General features: G+C 46.2%; 1 protein-coding gene across 1 annotated transcript in view; it reads left to right on the plus strand.

Annotated features, from left to right (window-relative positions):
• Nucleotides 1-17,351, plus strand: part of exoc4 (exocyst complex component 4) — a gene marked incomplete at its 5' end in the record, with an annotated part of 105,429 nt that overhangs the window by 36,240 nt on the left and 51,838 nt on the right.

Below are 17,351 nucleotides of genomic sequence, written 5' to 3' on the forward strand. Positions count from 1 at the left end.
TGGTGGTGTTTCTGATCTCCAACTCTTATGGTGGTGTTTCTGATCTCCAACTCTTATGGCGGTGTTTCTGATCTCCAACTCTTATGGTGGTGTTTCTGTTTCTGATCTCCAACTCTTATGGTGGTGTTTCTGATCTCCAACTCTTATGGCAGTGTTTCTGATCTCCAACTCTTATGGCGGTGTTTCTGATCTCCAACTCTTATGGCGGTGTTTCTGATCTCCAACTCTTATGGTGGTGTTTCTGTTTCTGATCTCCAACTCTTATGGCGGTGTTTCTGTTTCTGATCTCCAACTCTTATGGTGGTGTTTCTGTTTCTGATCTCCAACTCTTATGGTGGTGTTTCTGTTTCTGATCTCCAACTCTTATGGCGGTGTTTCTGATCTCCAACTCTTATGGTGGTGTTTCTGTTTCTGATCTCCAACTCTTATGGTGGTGTTTCTGATCTCCAACTCTTATGGTGGTGTTTCTGATCTCCAACTCTTATGGTGGTGTTTCTGTTTCTGATCTCCAACTCTTATGGCGGTGTTTCTGTTTCTGATCTCCAACTCTTATGGCGGTGTTTCTGATCTCCAACTCTTATGGTGGTGTTTCTGATCTCCAACTCTTATGGCGGTGTTTCTGTTTCTGATCTCCAACTCTTATGGCGGTGTTTCTGTTTCTGATCTCCAACTCTTATGGTGGTGTTTCTGTTTCTGATCTCCAACTCTTATGGCGGTGTTTTCTGATCTCCAACTCTTATGGTGGTGTTTCTGTTTCTGATCTCCAACTCTTATGGCGGTGTTTCTGATCTCCAACTCTTATGGCGGTGTTTCTGATCTCCAACTCTTATGGTGGTGTTTGATCTCCAACTCTTATGGTGGTGTTTCTGATCTCCAACTCTTATGGTGGTGTTTCTGATCTCCAACTCTTATGGTGGTGTTTCTGATCTCCAACTCTTATGGCGGTGTTTCTGTTTCTGATCTCCAACTCTTATGGTGGTGTTTCTGATCTCCAACTCTTATGGTGATGTTTCTGATCTCCAACTCTTATGGCGGTGTTTCTGATCTCCAACTCTTATGGTGGTGTTTCTGTTTCTGATCTCCAACTCTTATGGTGGTGTTTCTGTTTCTCCATCTCCAACTCTTATGGTGGTGTTTCTGATCTCCAACTCTTATGGTGGTGTTTCTGATCTCCAACTCTTATGGTGGTGTTTCTGATCTCCAACTCTTATGGCGGTGTTTCTGATCTCCAACTCTTATGGTGGTGTTTCTGATCTCCAACTCTTATGGCGGTGTTTCTGTTTCTAATCTCCAACTCTTATGGTGGTGTTTCTGATCTCCAACTCTTATGGTGGTGTTCCAACTCTTATGGTGGTGTTTCTGATCTCCAACTCTTATGGCGGTGTTTCTGATCTCCAACTCTTATGGCGGTGTTTCTGTTTCTGATCTCCAACTCTTATGGTGGTGTTTCTGTTTCTGATCTCCAACTCTTATGGTGGTGTTTCTGTTTCTGATCTCCAACTCTTATGGCGGTGTTTCTGATCTCCAACTCTTATGGTGGTGTTTCTGATCTCCAACTCTTATGGCGGTGTTTCTGATCTCCAACTCTTATGGCGGTGTTTCTGTTTCTGATCTCCAACTCTTATGGTGGTGTTTCTGATCTCCAACTCTTATGGTGGTGTTTCTGATCTCCAACTCTTATGGCGGTGTTTCTGTTTCTGATCTCCAACTCTTATGGTGGTGTTTCTGTTTCTGATCTCCAACTCTTATGGTGGTGTTTCTGATCTCCAACTCTTATGGCGGTGTTTCTGATCTCCAACTCTTATGGCGGTGTTTCTGTTTCTGATCTCCAACTCTTATGGTGGTGTTTCTGATCTCCAACTCTTATGGTGGTGTTTCTTATGGTGGTGTTTCTGATCTCCAACTCTTATGGTGGTGTTTCTGTTTCTGATCTCCAACTCTTATGGTGGTGTTTCTGTTTCTGATCTCCAACTCTTATGGTGGTGTTTCTGATCTCCAACTCTTATGGTGGTGTTTCTGATCTCCAACTCTTATGGCGGTGTTTCTGTTTCTGATCTCCAACTCTTATGGTGGTGTTTCTGTGTCTGATCTCCAACTCTTATGGTGGTGTTTCTGATCTCCAACTCTTATGGTGGTGTTTCTGTTTCTGATCTCCAACTCTTATGGTGGTGTTTCTGTTTCTGATCTCCAACTCTTATGGTGGTGTTTCTGATCTCCAACTCTTATGGTGGTGTTTCTGATCTCCAACTCTTATGGTGGTGTTTCTGTTTCTGATCTCCAACTCTTATGGTGGTGTTTCTGTTTCTGATCTCCAACTCTTATGGTGGTGTTTCTGATCTCCAACTCTTATGGCGGTGTTTCTGATCTCCAACTCTTATGGTGGTGTTTCTGATCTCCAACTCTTATGGTGGTGTTTCTGATCTCCAACTCTTATGGTGGTGTTTCTGATCTCCAACTCTTATGGTGGTGTTTCTGATCTCCAACTCTTATGGTGGTGTTTCTGTTTCTGATCTCCAACTCTTATGGTGGTGTTTCTGATCTCCAACTCTTATGGTGGTGTTTCTGTTTCTGATCTCCAACTCTTATGGTGGTGTGCCCATACAGATAGAATATCATTCTAATTGTGCCATCCTTCAATATATAAACACAACCTTGATGGTGATGCTCAAACCACACCCAGAAGGGTTCAGAACACACACACACACACACACACACACACACACACACACACACACACACACACACACACACACACACACACACACACACACACACACACACACACACACACACACACACACACACACACACACACACACACACGTAGAAAGGACACAGCCCATCTTAAGCTCAGTGTTGTGATCACCTGTTCCAGAGCATGAAAGTCACTGAGTTCTTCCTCTGTTGCATCCCATGTCACCTCCTTCATTTGACATCTATAAAAGTTCCTATTTCCTCTGTGAACTTCCCCTTTCTGAACGACTAAAATGAGGGATTTTCTTTCTATTGTTTTTTTAGGGGGGTGGAAGAGGAGACAGTCGAAGCGCTGTTCCTTCCTCCTCGGCAGCTCAGATAAGAATTCAATAAGAGAACGGGCGGTGAACGTGGCATAATTATCATTCATTCTGCCGAGTGGCATTAATGGAGTGTGTTTTATCGTGGCGGGACAGACACAGTATTGTTCATTATTTAGTGTTTGCCTTGGTTGATGGGGCTCGGCGCGACGCGGCAGAGGGGGAGAAAAAACCTCCCTTCTTTATCTCTCCGTTTTCCCCCTTCTTCCCTAAATTGGATTTCATATTACAGAGGTAGTCAGGTATGGACAAGTCATTTTCTTTCTCTTGTCTTCCTCGACTCGTACACGTTTTCTTCTCTCTCTCTCCACGGTGTGATGGCCGTGCTAGATGAAGGAGTCTTTCAGTCGGGCCGGCTGTCCTTTGGAGTGTGGCGAGGTCCTGTAGCACCCATGTTCCTCCACGGTAGGAGAAGGAGTCTTTCAGTCGGGCCGGCTGTCCTTTGGAGTGTGGCGAGGTCCTGTAGCACCCATGTTCCTCCACGGTAGGGGAAGGAGTCTTTCAGTCGGGCCGGCTGTCCTTTGGAGTGTGGCGAGGTCCTGTAGCACCCATGTTCCTCCACGGTAGGGGAAGGAATGAACCACCTTGAGACAGACAGGACCAGAGTCATAGAGTTTAGTCATAGAGGTTTCTACCAAAAGCATTAGGATGCATAAAGTGTTTCCATGAAACCACATCACTTGATTGATTTAATGTATTGGATAATTAACCATCAACATTACATATATTAAACACCAAGCCTCCTCATTCTCTGATAGTGCTGTTTCAGGCAGGAAGTGTGGGACTGCGGTGTCATTGTCCTTCCTGTGTGTTTCAGTTGGAGCGTTGTTTAAGAGAGGAGGGCAGAGCACTATGGAGTGATATTAGTGCCAACAGATGTATTCTGAATGAAATCATATTAAGACCCAGTAACAGGGGACCGGCGTAAGCGGAGTCAATGTGTGATCTGTGAACCTTCATATACAGCTGGTACAGTACGCTGATGCTCTGCTATACTGGCTACATTATAGCCGACTGTTAATCTAGAAGACAAGTTATTTACAGAACCCACAACGGCCCACCAAAGGAGTGGCGCTACGGTCTAAGGCACTGCATCTCAGTGCTAAAGGCGTCACTACAGACCCCGGTTCGATTCCAGGCTGTATCACACCCGACTGTGATTGGGAGTCAGATAGGGTGGCGCCCAACTGGCCCAGTGTTGTCTGGGTTTGGCCGGGGTCGGCCGTCATTCTAAATAAGAATTTGTTCTTAACTGACTTGCCTAGTTAAGTAAAAGTCAAATAAATCATGTAAAAGGACAATGCCCAGCCTCGTATGCAGGAGGGAGATCGACCCAGAGAAATCAGGCTAAGATGGACATTTCCTATCATCACATGTCTGTGGCTGGGCTGCATCTGTAAAACGCACGCACGCACGCACGCACGCACGCACGCACGCACGCACGCACGCACGCACGCACGCACGCACGCACGCACGCACGCACGCACGCACGCACGCACGCACGCACGCACGCACGCACGCACGCACACACACACACACACACACACACACACACACACACACACACACACACACACACACACACACACACACACACACACACACACACACACACACACACACACACACACACACACACACACACACACACACACACACACACACACACACACACACACACACACACACACACACACAGAGAGACAGAGAGACAGAGAGACACAGGGATAAGGCACGGAGAAGATTAGCATGATAAATACACACTGTCTCTGTCAAGACGCTGCTGAATCTTAATTTAATCTTAATTTGATTAAACAATCATGTGTGCATGGTGTGTGTGTTTGATATGACAGAGAGACAGCGGTCATCCAGTGTGTGTGTGTGTTCTCCAATGGTGATTGGCCGTGAGGGTGGCAGGGGCGAGGATCTTATCGCCCATCTGGGTGCCGCTCTGGACGCCTAATCCTCTCAGACAATATTTACCTGAGGTAACACACATACAACACACACCACACACAACACACACACACTGAGGGCACCTGCCAATGTGATGGCCGCTTTCTGCTGGGAACAGCTGTGTGTGTATGTTTCTAAAACTGGATCTGTGGGCATGTCTGTCTAGCTATCTGTCTGTCTGGCTGTCATGTCTGTCTGTCTAGCTATCTGTCTGTCTGGCTGTCATGTCTGTCTGTCTAGCTATCTGTCTGTTTGTCTGTCAAGCTATCTGTCTGTCTGGCTGTCATGTCTGTCTGTCTAGCTATCTGTCTGTCTGTCTAGCTATCTGTCTGTCTGTCTAGCTATATCTGTCTGTCTGTCTAGCTATCTGTCTGTCTAGCTATCTGTCTGTCTGTTTAGCTATATGTCTGTCTGTCTAGCTATATGTCTGTCTGTCTAGCTATATGTCTGTCTGTCTAGCTATATGTCTGTCTGTCTAGCTATATGTCTGTCTGTCTAGCTATATGTCTGTCTGTCTAGCTATATGTCTGTCTGTCTAGCTATATGTCTGTCTGTCTAGCTATATGTCTGTCTGTCTAGCTATATGTCTGTCTGTCTAGCTATATGTCTGTCTGTCTAGCTATATGTCTGTCTGTCTAGCTATATGTCTGTCTGTCTAGCTATATGTCTGTCTGTCTAGCTATATGTCTGTCTGTCTAGCTATATGTCTGTCTGTCTAGCTATATGTCCGTCTGTCTAGCAATATGTCTGTCTGTCGAGCTATCAGGGGGATAGTACCCTACTCCCTACATCAGGGGTAGATAGCACCCTACTCCCTACATCAGGGGTAGATAGCATCATCAGGGGTAGATAGTACCCTACTCCCTACATCAGGGGTAGATAGTACCCTACTCCCTACATCAGGGGTAGATAGCACCCTACTCCCTACATCAGGGGTAGATAGCACCCTACTCCCTACATCAGGGGTAGATAGCACCCTACTCCCTACATCAGGGGTAGATAGTACCCTACTCCCTACATCAGGGGTAGATAGTTCCCTACATCAGGGGTAGATAGTACCCTACTCCCTACATCAGGGGTAGATAGTACCTTACTCCCTACATCAGTGGTAGATAGTAGCCTACTCCCTACATCAGGGGTAGATAGTACCTACTCCTACATCAGGGGTAGATAGTACCTACATCAGGGGTAGATAGTACCCTACTCCCTACATCAGGGGTAGATAGTACCCTACTCCCTACATCAGGGGTAGATAGTACCCTACTCCTACATCAGGGGTAGATAGTACCTACATCAGGGGTAGATAGTACCCTACTCCCTACATCAGGGGTAGATAGTACCCTACTCCCTACATCAGGGGTAGATAGTACCCTACTCCCTACATCAGGGGTAGATAGCACCCTACTCCCTACATCAGGGGTAGATAGTAGCCTACTCCCTACATCAGGGGTAGATAGTACCCTACTCCCTACATCAGGGGTAGATAGTACCCTACCCTTCAGGGGTAGATAGCACCCTACATCAGGGGTAGATAGCACCCTACTCCCTACATCAGGGGTAGATAGTACCCTACTCCCTACATCAGGGGTAGATAGCACCCTACTCCCTACATCAGGGGTAGATAGCACCCTACTCCCTACATCAGGGGTAGATAGCACCCCTACATCCCCTACATCAGGGGTAGATAGCACCCTACTCCCTACATCAGGGGTAGATAGCACCCTACTCCCTACATCAGGGGTAGATAGCTCCCTACTCCCTACATCAGGGGTAGATAGTACCCTACTCCCTACATCAGGGGTAGATAGTACCCTACTCCCTACATCAGGGGTAGATAGTACCCTACTCCCTACATCAGGGGTAGATAGTACCCTACTCCCTACATCAGGGGTAGATAGTACCCCTACTCCCTACATCAGGGGTAGATAGTACCCTACTCCCTACATCAGGGGTAGATAGTACCCTACTCCCTACATCAGGGGTAGATAGCACCCTACTCCCTACATCAGGGGTAGATAGTACCCTACTCCCTACATCAGGGGTAGATAGTACCCTACTCCCTACATCAGGGGTAGATAGTACCCTCAGGGTACACCCTACATCAGGGGTAGATAGTACACATCAGGGGTAGATAGTAGCCTACTCCCTACATCAGGGGTAGATAGTACCCTACTCCCTACATCAGGGGTAGATAGTACCCTACTCCCTACATCAGGGGTAGATAGTACCCTACTCCCTACATCAGGGGTAGATAGTACCCTACTCCCTACATCAGGGGTAGATAGTACCCTACTCCCTACATCAGGGGTAGATAGTACCCTACTCAGGGGTAGATAGTACCTACATCAGGGGTAGATAGTACCCTACTCCCTACATCAGGGGTAGATAGTACTCTACTCCTTACATCAGGGGTAGATAGCACCCTACATCAGGGGTAGATAGTAGCCTACTCCCTACATCAGGGGTAGATAGTACCCTACTCCCTACATCAGGGGTATATAGCACCCTACATCAGGGGTAGATAGTAGCCTACTCCCTACATCAGGGGTAGATAATACCCTACTCCCTACATCAGGGGTAGATAGTACCCTACTCTCTACATCAGGGGTAGATAGTACCCTACTCCCTACATCAGGGGTAGATAGCACCCTACTCCCTACATCAGGGGTAGATAGTACCCTACTCCCTACATCAGGGGTAGATAGTACCCTACTCCCTACATCAGGGGTAGATAGTACCCTACTCCCTACATCAGGGGTAGATAGTACCCTACTCCCTACATCAGGGGTAGATAGTACCCTACTCCCTACATCAGGGGTAGATAGTACCCTACTCCCTACATCAGGGGTAGATAGCACCCTACTCCCTACATCAGGGGAAGTCAAACCTGGTCCTGGAGAACTGCAGACAGTTCATGTTCTTGGTTTATCTGGCCTGGAGGAGCAGGTGTGTATAATTTAGGCAATCACTGAACCAATCAATTATCTCAGTTGGTCAGGTATGAAGCCTAGTTGGAACATCCTGCTGTAGCTGTGCCACTCCAGGAACAGGGTTGGCTACCCCGGCACCACATAGTGGACTACTCTTGACCTGATCCCTATGGGCCCTGGTCAAAAGGAGTGCACTATATAGGGAATGGGGTGCCGTTTAGGACACATCTAACTGTAGCTGTGCTCTGCTGCTCTACTCTCTGTAATGAGGTACTATAGAACCATGCTGTCCTGGGGGAGAGTTGTTCTTTGACCGCATGTTCTTTTTGCAGCATTGGCAGGATTTTGGAGTTAGGGGGCGATTTGCCTGTGAGGTAGAGACGGGGGGAGAGAGGATGAGGAGGGGGGATTTTTAAAATATTTTTTAACCTTGACCTGAGCAAGTGGTGGGCTGCTCCCTCTAGCAGTAGGAAGTATTAGCATAATCAGTGTTCTACTTTCTTTCTCCAACACACAATACAAGCCTGTACATCTCTAATGGTTCCCTTGATACCTTGAATACGTTTACCTTTCTGTTTTACACATGCATGTCTAGTCTTTATCTCTCACATACTTCCAGGCTGTCTCTCAGGCATACATAACAATAGACACATCCCATCTCTCTCATCATTCTCTTTCCCTCTCTTCTCTCTCTCGCTCTCTCTCTCTCTTTCTCTCTTTTTCTCTACCTTCATCCCACACTCCTTCCATCCTTCTCTCTCTCTCCCGTCCTTCCATCCTTCTCCCCACTCTTTCTCCTCTCTCCACCCACCCCACCTCTCTCTCTCTATCCTAGTGCATATGTCTGTCCTGTTCCACACACGGAATAATTAACACCAGTCCCTATGCATCATTCATGACTTCACTCCACCCCTCCAGGATAGACCCTCCCTCTCTTCTTCTTTCTCTTCTTCCTCTCTGCTGGAGGTCTGGACAGAGCAGACTGATGAGTCAATGGAAAGTTCTGCACCACATTGAACTGGTTCAGACAGGAGGCATCAACTCATAGTTGTTTCTTTCATGTTCTCTCTCTTTGTTCTCTGTTAGCTTTCCTGTCATTGACCAGCCAGAGCACTAGAGTATTTATACTGTGTGTCTGCGTGTGTGTGTGCCATTCATCTGCCCCCCGTCTCTCCCTTAATGTGTGCCACCCTCATCTCCTGCAGATGGCAAGGAACAGACGCATCCCTTAGATGGGATTGGAAAATAATTGGATAAGCACTACACACTATACAGTACACACACTACACACTCACACAAACATGCATAAACAAAAACACATATATTTACAAAGACCCCACATACTAGGAGAGAGAGACAAAGACTGGCAGAGAGAGAGGCCGGCGGAGAGAGAGGCCGGCGGAGAGAGAGGCCGGCGGAGAGAGAGGCCGGCGGAGAGAGAGGCCGGCGGAGAGAGAGGCCGGCGGAGAGAGAGGCCGGCGGAGGCAGAGAGAGAGACACGCAGAGAGAGAGACACGCAGAGAGAGAGACACGCAGAGAGAGAGACACGCAGAGAGAGAGACACGCAGAGAGAGAGACACGCAGAGAGAGAGACACGCAGAGAGAGAGACACGCAGAGAGAGAGACACGCAGAGAGAGAGACACGCAGAGAGAGAGACACGCAGAGAGAGAGGCACGCAGAGAGAGAGGCACGCATAGAGCGAGGCACGCATAGAGCGAGGCACGCATAGAGCGAGGCACGCATAGAGCGAGGCACGCAGAGAGCGAGGCACGCATAGAGCGAGGCACGCATAGAGCGAGGCACGCATAGAGCGAGGCACGCATAGAGCGAGGCACGCAGAGAGCGAGGCACGCAGAGAGCGAGGCACGCAGAGAGCGAGGCACGCAGAGAGCGAGGCACGCAGAGAGCGAGGCACGCAGAGAGCGAGGCACGCAGAGAGCGAGGCACGCAGAGAGCGAGGCACGCAGAGAGCGAGGCACGCAGAGAGAGAGGCACGCAGAGAGAGAGGCACGCAGAGAGAGAGGCACGCAGAGAGAGAGGCACGCAGAGAGAGAGGCACGCAGAGAGAGAGGCACGCACGCAGAGAGAGGCACGCACGCAGAGAGAGAGGCACGCACGCAGAGAGCGAGGCACGCACGCAGAGAGCGAGGCACGCACGCAGAGAGCGAGGCACGCACGCAGAGAGCGAGGCACGCACGCAGAGAGCGAGGCACGCACGCAGAGAGCGAGGCACGCACGCAGAGAGCGAGGCACGCACGCAGAGAGCGAGGCACGCACGCAGAGAGCGAGACACGCACGCAGAGAGCGAGGCACGCACGCAGAGAGAGAGGCACGCACGCAGAGAGCGAGGCACGCACGCAGAGAGCGAGGCACGCACGCAGAGAGCGAGGCACACAGAGAGAGACCCTGAATCCAAAGAGATTAGACGGGGAAAGTTGACATAGATGGGAGGTATGGAAGGCTGTCAGTCAGAAGGAGCCCAAGTTCCTCTGTTCATGCCTCTAAATTGGTGGCCCCATGCCGTGGAGTCTTGATCGCATCATCAAAGTGTGACAGGCTGAGAGGCGTACTGTGTTCCCCTGGTGAGACCTCCTGCTGTTCGGCCTTCCTCCCCAGAGCTGCCAAAGACATTATGTGAATTGCACTGGAGGAAACACACAATGCAGTTACTTTAACACTAACACACATAGGTGTTGACACACAACACACACACACAGGAGTTTACACACAACATACACACACAGGTGTTTACACACAACACACACACACAGGAGTTTACACACAACATACACACAGGCATTTACACACAACATACACAAGCCATGGCACATAAACAAGCTATCACAGTCTCACATCAGAATTAGATGTTGTTTGCAAAGTTCTACACCTGAAATGTGAAAATATTTAGGGTTAAGTTTAGGCATCAACTCCGGATTCTGAAGGTTAGACTGAATGGTTAAGGTAAGGGTTAAGGTTTGGGTTAGGCTGAAAACAAAAAATATCAACAACTACTTTCAATCGCCGGATTCAAACATGCAACCTTTGGTCTGTTTGGAACCTTTGGTCTGTTTGGAACCTTTGGTCTGTTTGGAACCTTTGGTCTGTTTGGAACCTTTGGTCTACTTGGAACCTTTGGTCTGTTTGGAACCTTTGGTCTGTTTGGAACCTTTGGTCTGTTTGGAACCTTTGGTCTGTTTGGAACCTTTGGTCTACTTGGAACAATTGGTCTGTTTGGAACCTTTGGTCTGTTTGGAACCTTTGGTCTGTTTGGAACCTTTGGTCTGTTTGGAACCTTTGGTCTGTTTGGAACAATTGGTCTGTTTGGAACCTTTGGTCTGTTTGGAACCTTTGGTCTACTTGGAACAATTGGTCTGTTTGGAACCTTTGGTCTGTTTGGAACCTTTGGTCTACTTGGAACAATTGGTCTGTCTGGAACCTTTGGTCTACTTGGAACAATTGGTCTGTTTGGAACCTTTGGTCTACTTGGAACAATTGGTCTACATGGAACCAGAGGCAGATGCTTACCGCCATCCCCGTCCACAATACCCTAGCAAAACCAAAACCTACTTGAAGGTAACGGCGCTCACTGTTGCCCCTAGTGGCTGGTCACGTCATCTCTCGACATCCTCAGACATGGATGGATGTTGAATACGGACTTGTGTCATAAGTGACCTGCCTGGCACACAACTCGCACCCATTGTCTGTGAACTCTTTGTTGTAGAAACAATAAAAAAGCCCTTGTTTTGGTAAAAATCAAATATGATGGGGCTGGAGAAATGTAACATTCTCATATTCATAGACAGAGCTACGGATGCAAGGGCTGACCATCCATGATATCAAAATGATAGTTTTGCCCTATGTTATGAGGCTGTACTGTAATTATTTACATTTACTTTGTTTACAAATATTGGAGTAAAACAAGCTTATATTTTGGGTTCTCATGGAGTGTGACAGTTGAACTAAGGTCATGAGGCATTTATAAGTTATATTCTTCAAGAATCAATGCGTACATATAATTTATTTATAAGTTATATTCTTCAAGAATCAATGCGTACATATCATTTATTTATAAGTTATATTCTTCAAGAATCAATGCGTACATATCATTTATTTATAAGTTATATTCTTCAAGAATCAATGCGTACATATCATTTATTTATAAGTTATATTCTTCAAGAATCAATGCGTACATATCATTTATTTATAAGTCCACAAATGGATGTAGCAACTGCTGATTGCCCCTTTAAAGAGCCTGTGTGATGTGTTTGTTTAGTTACCATTCATGTGCTCGTGGGAAACATCCCAGTTGGAACAATTCTTCAACCAATGACATTTTAGCTAGCTATATGAGCTATATGAGCTTCTAATAGCTTCTAAGTTTCTAATAATAAAGTTAGCTAGGTTGCAAACATGGACAATATACGTATCAACAATGAAACATATCAAGTATGTTGATATGTAGCATTGTAATTTTCTCACACTTTCCGACTTGTAATTACAACTTGGAGGGCCGTTTAAGTGGAAGTCTCGTATTTCCGATAACTCAGACACCACATGAACAGACTATTTGTCCCACGTCCTGGTTGAAAGGTGGCATAGTGTTGGCTACTGTATTTTTCTATTGATGGTTAAATCAGCCACGTGATTCTGAGGTAAAAGGATGTGTGTTGTCATGCCGTATACCCCAGTATATGGTATCAACGTTATATCATCCAAGCCTAGTTGATACCAGCTGAGAACATCACCTGGCAGACAACAGGTTTACAGGTGAGGCCAGATAGTGACTGAGACAAGTATTGTACATGAAAGTTAGTTACTCAAGTCAAAGTTTGCTCTCTTTTTGTCATCATTATTTTCTGTAGACTTTAACTTCAATTGGTCTGCTGTTCAGACAAACAGATTGAAAAGGCTGACCTGCAAAGAAGCAGCTTATGTCCTCCACATTGGTGGTGTTGGTGATTCTCTACCTTCTAGTTACAGCTTATGTCCTCCACATTGGTGTTGTTGGTGGTTCTCTACCTTCTAGTTACAGCTTATGTCCTCCACATTGGTGTTGTTGGTGGTTCTCTTCTAGTTACAGCTTATGTCCTCCACATTGGTGTTGTTGGTGGTTCTCTACCTTCTAGTTACAGCTTATGTCCTCCACATTGGTGTTGTTGGTGATTCTCTACCTTCTAGTTACAGCTTATGTCCTCCACATTGGTGTTGTTGGTTTCTCTACCTTCTAGTTACAGCTTATGTCCTCCACATTGGTGTTGTTGGTGGTTCTCTACCTTCTAGTTACAGCTTATGTCCTCCACATTGGTGTTGTTGGTGATTCTCTACCTTCTAGTTACAGCTTATGTCCTCCACATTGGTGTTGTTGGTGGTTCTCTACCTTCTAGTTACAGCTTATGTCCTCCACATTGGTGTTGTTGGTGGTTCTTCTAGTTACAGCTTATGTCCTCCACATTGGTGTTGTTGGTGGTTCTCTACCTTCTAGTTACAGCTTATGTCCTCCACATTGGTGTTGTTGGTGGTTCTCTTCCTTCTAGTTACAGCTTATGTCCTCCACATTGGTGTTGTTGGTGATTCTCTACCTTCTAGTTACAGCTTATGTCCTCCACATTGGTGTTGTTGGTGATTCTCTACCTTCTAGTTACAGCTTATGTCCTCCACATTGGTGTTGTTGGTGGTTCTCTACCTTCTAGTTACAGCTTATGTCCTCCACATTGGTGTTGTTGGTGGTTCTCTACCTTCTAGTTACAGCTTATGTCCTCCACATTGGTGTTGTTGGTGGTTCTCTTCCTTCTAGTTACAGCTTATGTCCTCCACATTGGTGTTGTTGGCGATTCTCTTCCTTCTAGTTACAGCTTATGACCTCCACATTGGTGTTGTTGGTGATTCTCTAACTTCTAGTTACAGCTTATGTCCTCCACATTGGTGTTGTTGGTGGTTCTCTACCTTCTAGTTACAGCTTATGTCCTCCACATTGGTGTTGTTGGTGATTCTCTAACTTCTAGTTACAGCTTATGACCTCCACATTGGTGTTGTTGGTGGTTCTCTACCTTCTAGTTACAGCTTATGTCCTCCACATTGGTGTTGTTGGTGATTCTCTACCTTCTAGTTACAGCTTATGTCCTCCACATTGGTGTTGTTGGTGATTCTCTTCCTTCTAGTTACAGCTTATGTCCTCCACATTGGTGTTGTTGGTGGTTCTCTTCCTTCTAGTTACAGCTTATGTCCTCCACATTGGTGTTGTTGGTGGTTCTCTACCTTCTAGTTACAGCTTATGACCTCCACATTGGTGTTGTTGGTGGTTCTCTTCCTTCTAGTTACAGTGGAGTGTCTGACAGTATGTAGTTCCTTCTTCCTCAGTGGGGTGTCTGACAGTATGTAGTTCCTTCTTCCTCAGTGGGGTGTCTGACAGTATGTAGTTCATTCTTCCTCAGTGGGGTGTCTGACAGTATGTAGTTCCTTCTTCCTCAGTGGGGTGTCTGACAGTATGTAGTTCCTTCTTCCTCAGTGGGGTGTCTGACAGTATGTAGTTCCTTCTTCCTCAGTGGGGTGTCTGACAGTATGTAGTTCCTTCTTCCTCAGTGGGGTGTCTGACAGTATGTAGTTCCTTCTTCCTCAGTGGGGTGTCTGACAGTATGTAGTTCCTTCTTCCTCAGTGGGGTGTCTGACAGTATGTAGTTCCTTCTTCCTCAGTGGGGTGTCTGACAGTATGTAGTTCCTTCTTCCTCAGTGGGGTGTCTGACAGTATGTAGTTCCTTCTTCCTCAGTGGGGTGTCTGACAGTATGTAGTTCCTTCTTCCTCAGTGGGGTGTCTGACAGTATGTAGTTCCTTCTTCCTCAGTGGGGTGTCTGACAGTATGTAGTTCCTTCTTCCTCAGTGGGGTGTCTGACAGTATGTAGTTCCTTCTTCCTCAGTGGGGTGTCTGACAGTATGTAGTTCCTTCTTCCTCAGTGGGGTGTCTGACAGTATGTAGTTCCTTCTTCCTCAGTGGGGTGTCTGACAGTATGTATTTCCTTCTTCCTCAGTGGGGTGTCTGACAGTATGTACCTCATTCTTCCTCAGTGGGGTGTCTGACAGTATGTAGTTCCTTCTTCCTCGGTGGGGTGTCTGACAGTATGTAGTTCTTTCTTCCTCAGTGGGGTGTCTGACAGTATGTAGTTCCTTCTTCCTCAGTGGGGTGTCTGACAGTATGTAGTTCCTTCTAGTTATGGTGGGGTGTCTGACAGTATGTAGTTCCTTCTTCCTCAGTGGGGTGTCTGACAGTATGTATTTCCTTCTTCCTCAGTGGGGTGTCTGACAGTATGTACCTCATTCTTCCTCAGTGGGGTGTCTGACAGTATGTAGTTCCTTCTTCCTCAGTGGGGTGTCTGACAGTATGTAGTTCTTTCTTCCTCAGTGGGGTGTCTGACAGTATGTAGTTCCTTCTTCCTCAGTGGGGTGTCTGACAGTATGTAGTTCCTTCTAGTTATGGTGGGGTGTCTGACAGTATGTAGTTCCTTCTTCCTCAGTGGGGTGTGTCTGACAGTATGTAGTTCCTTCTTCCTCAGTGGGGTGTCTGACAGTATGTAGTTCCTTCTAGTTATGGTGGGGTGTCTGACAGTATGTAGTTCCTTCTTCCTCAGTGGGGTGTCTGACAGTATGTAGTTCATTCTTCCTCAGTGGGGTGTCTGACAGTATGTAGTTCCTTCTAGTTACGGTGGGGTGTCTGACAGTATGTAGTTCCTTCTAGTTACGGTGGGGTGTCTGACAGTATGTAGTTCCTTCTAGTTACGGTGGGGTGTCTGACAGTATGTAGTTCCTTCTTCCTCAGTTGGGTGTCTGACAGTATGTAGTTCCTTCTTCTTCAGTGGGGTGTCTGACAGTATGTACCTCATTCTTCTTCAGTGGGGTGTCTGACAGTATGTAGTTCCTTCTTCCTCAGTGGGGTGTCTGACAGTATGTACCTCCTTCTTCCTCAGTGGGGTGTCTGACAGTATGTACCTCCTTCTTCCTCATTGGGGTGTCTGACAGTATGTACCTCCATCTTCCTCAGTGGGGTGTCTGACAGTATGTACCTCCTTCTTCCTCAGTGGGGTGTCTGACATTATGTACCTCCATCTTCCTCAGTGGGGTGTCTGACAGTATGTACCTCCTTCTTCCTACAAGTCTGCCCTTGCCTTGTTTGACCAAATCAATCACTGACTGTTAATACTATTTATTGTAGAAATCTTTTATCTGATTGACCATTAAGTAAAATACTTGTCCCTCTCCTGGCTTTCCTTGCTCTATATTCTGGACATCTGTTTCCTGCTAGAACCCTTTTGCAGTAGCCTGAGTTATATGATTGTGATAACTATTTTTTGCCTTACCTCCCTTATCCTACCTCATTTGCACATACTGTATATATACTTTTTCTACTGTATTATTGACTGTATGTTTGTTTATTCCATGTGTAACTCTGTGTTGTTGTATGTGTCGAACTGCTTTGCTTTATCTTGGCCAGGTCGCAGTTGTAAATGAGAACTTGTTCTCAACTAGCCTACCTGGTTAGATAAAGGTGAAAAATATATATATATATATCTACATAGTCTATGGCAGGCCTGGGCAATTATTTTCCATGTTTGACCACATTAGAATATATTTTTGCCATCGCGGGCCAGAATCATATTACAGGATTATACATCATGTGTTTGACTGTTGACTGATATATCAACTGTAAATCACATCCAGATATGCTACTTATTTTACTGTTTTAACATCCACAGAAATAAACCACGTCCATGTTCTCCTTTTGGTAGGTATTTTCATTATTAAACATGCATTGAACTTCACGGAGGGAAAGTACACTGTGTATTGACTAGAGCTGTGAAGTCAGGTATAGTCTCTGACATCGCTATTCACTAGATTGCTGAGAGGTGAGAGTCAATAAGAGGTGATCTGTGTCTTGACTTGTTGTATTTCATCAGGGAAAATGTCTGTTCACATACAAAGGTTGACCCAAACAGTACAAACATCTTCTGAGCAGGAGTCCTAATCTTTGGAAAGTTTTGTTCATCAAGAGATGAATAGAACCTCGTCAGGGACATTGTTTTGAATAGTTCTCCAATCACTGAATCAGGCTGAAGATCGATAAGCTCAAGTTACAGGTCAGTGGTAGCGTGTTGACCCAAGTCGCGGGCCACATACGCCCCCCGGGCCGGCCATTGCCCAGGCCTATGGTGTGGGCTAACAAGAATAAACATATGATTATATTTTGAGCTGTGTACTCAAGAGCTTCTCGGTTTTCAAATCAAATGTTATTATTCACATGCTTTGTAAACAACGTGTAGACTAACAGTGACATTTACTTACTTATTTCCCAAAAATGCAGAGAGAAAAAGAGAAAATCAATTATAACAACACAATAAATACAC

This window comes from Oncorhynchus gorbuscha, unplaced genomic scaffold, assembly GCF_021184085.1.
Source record: "Oncorhynchus gorbuscha isolate QuinsamMale2020 ecotype Even-year unplaced genomic scaffold, OgorEven_v1.0 Un_scaffold_695, whole genome shotgun sequence".
Lineage (NCBI taxonomy): Eukaryota > Metazoa > Chordata > Actinopteri > Salmoniformes > Salmonidae > Oncorhynchus > Oncorhynchus gorbuscha.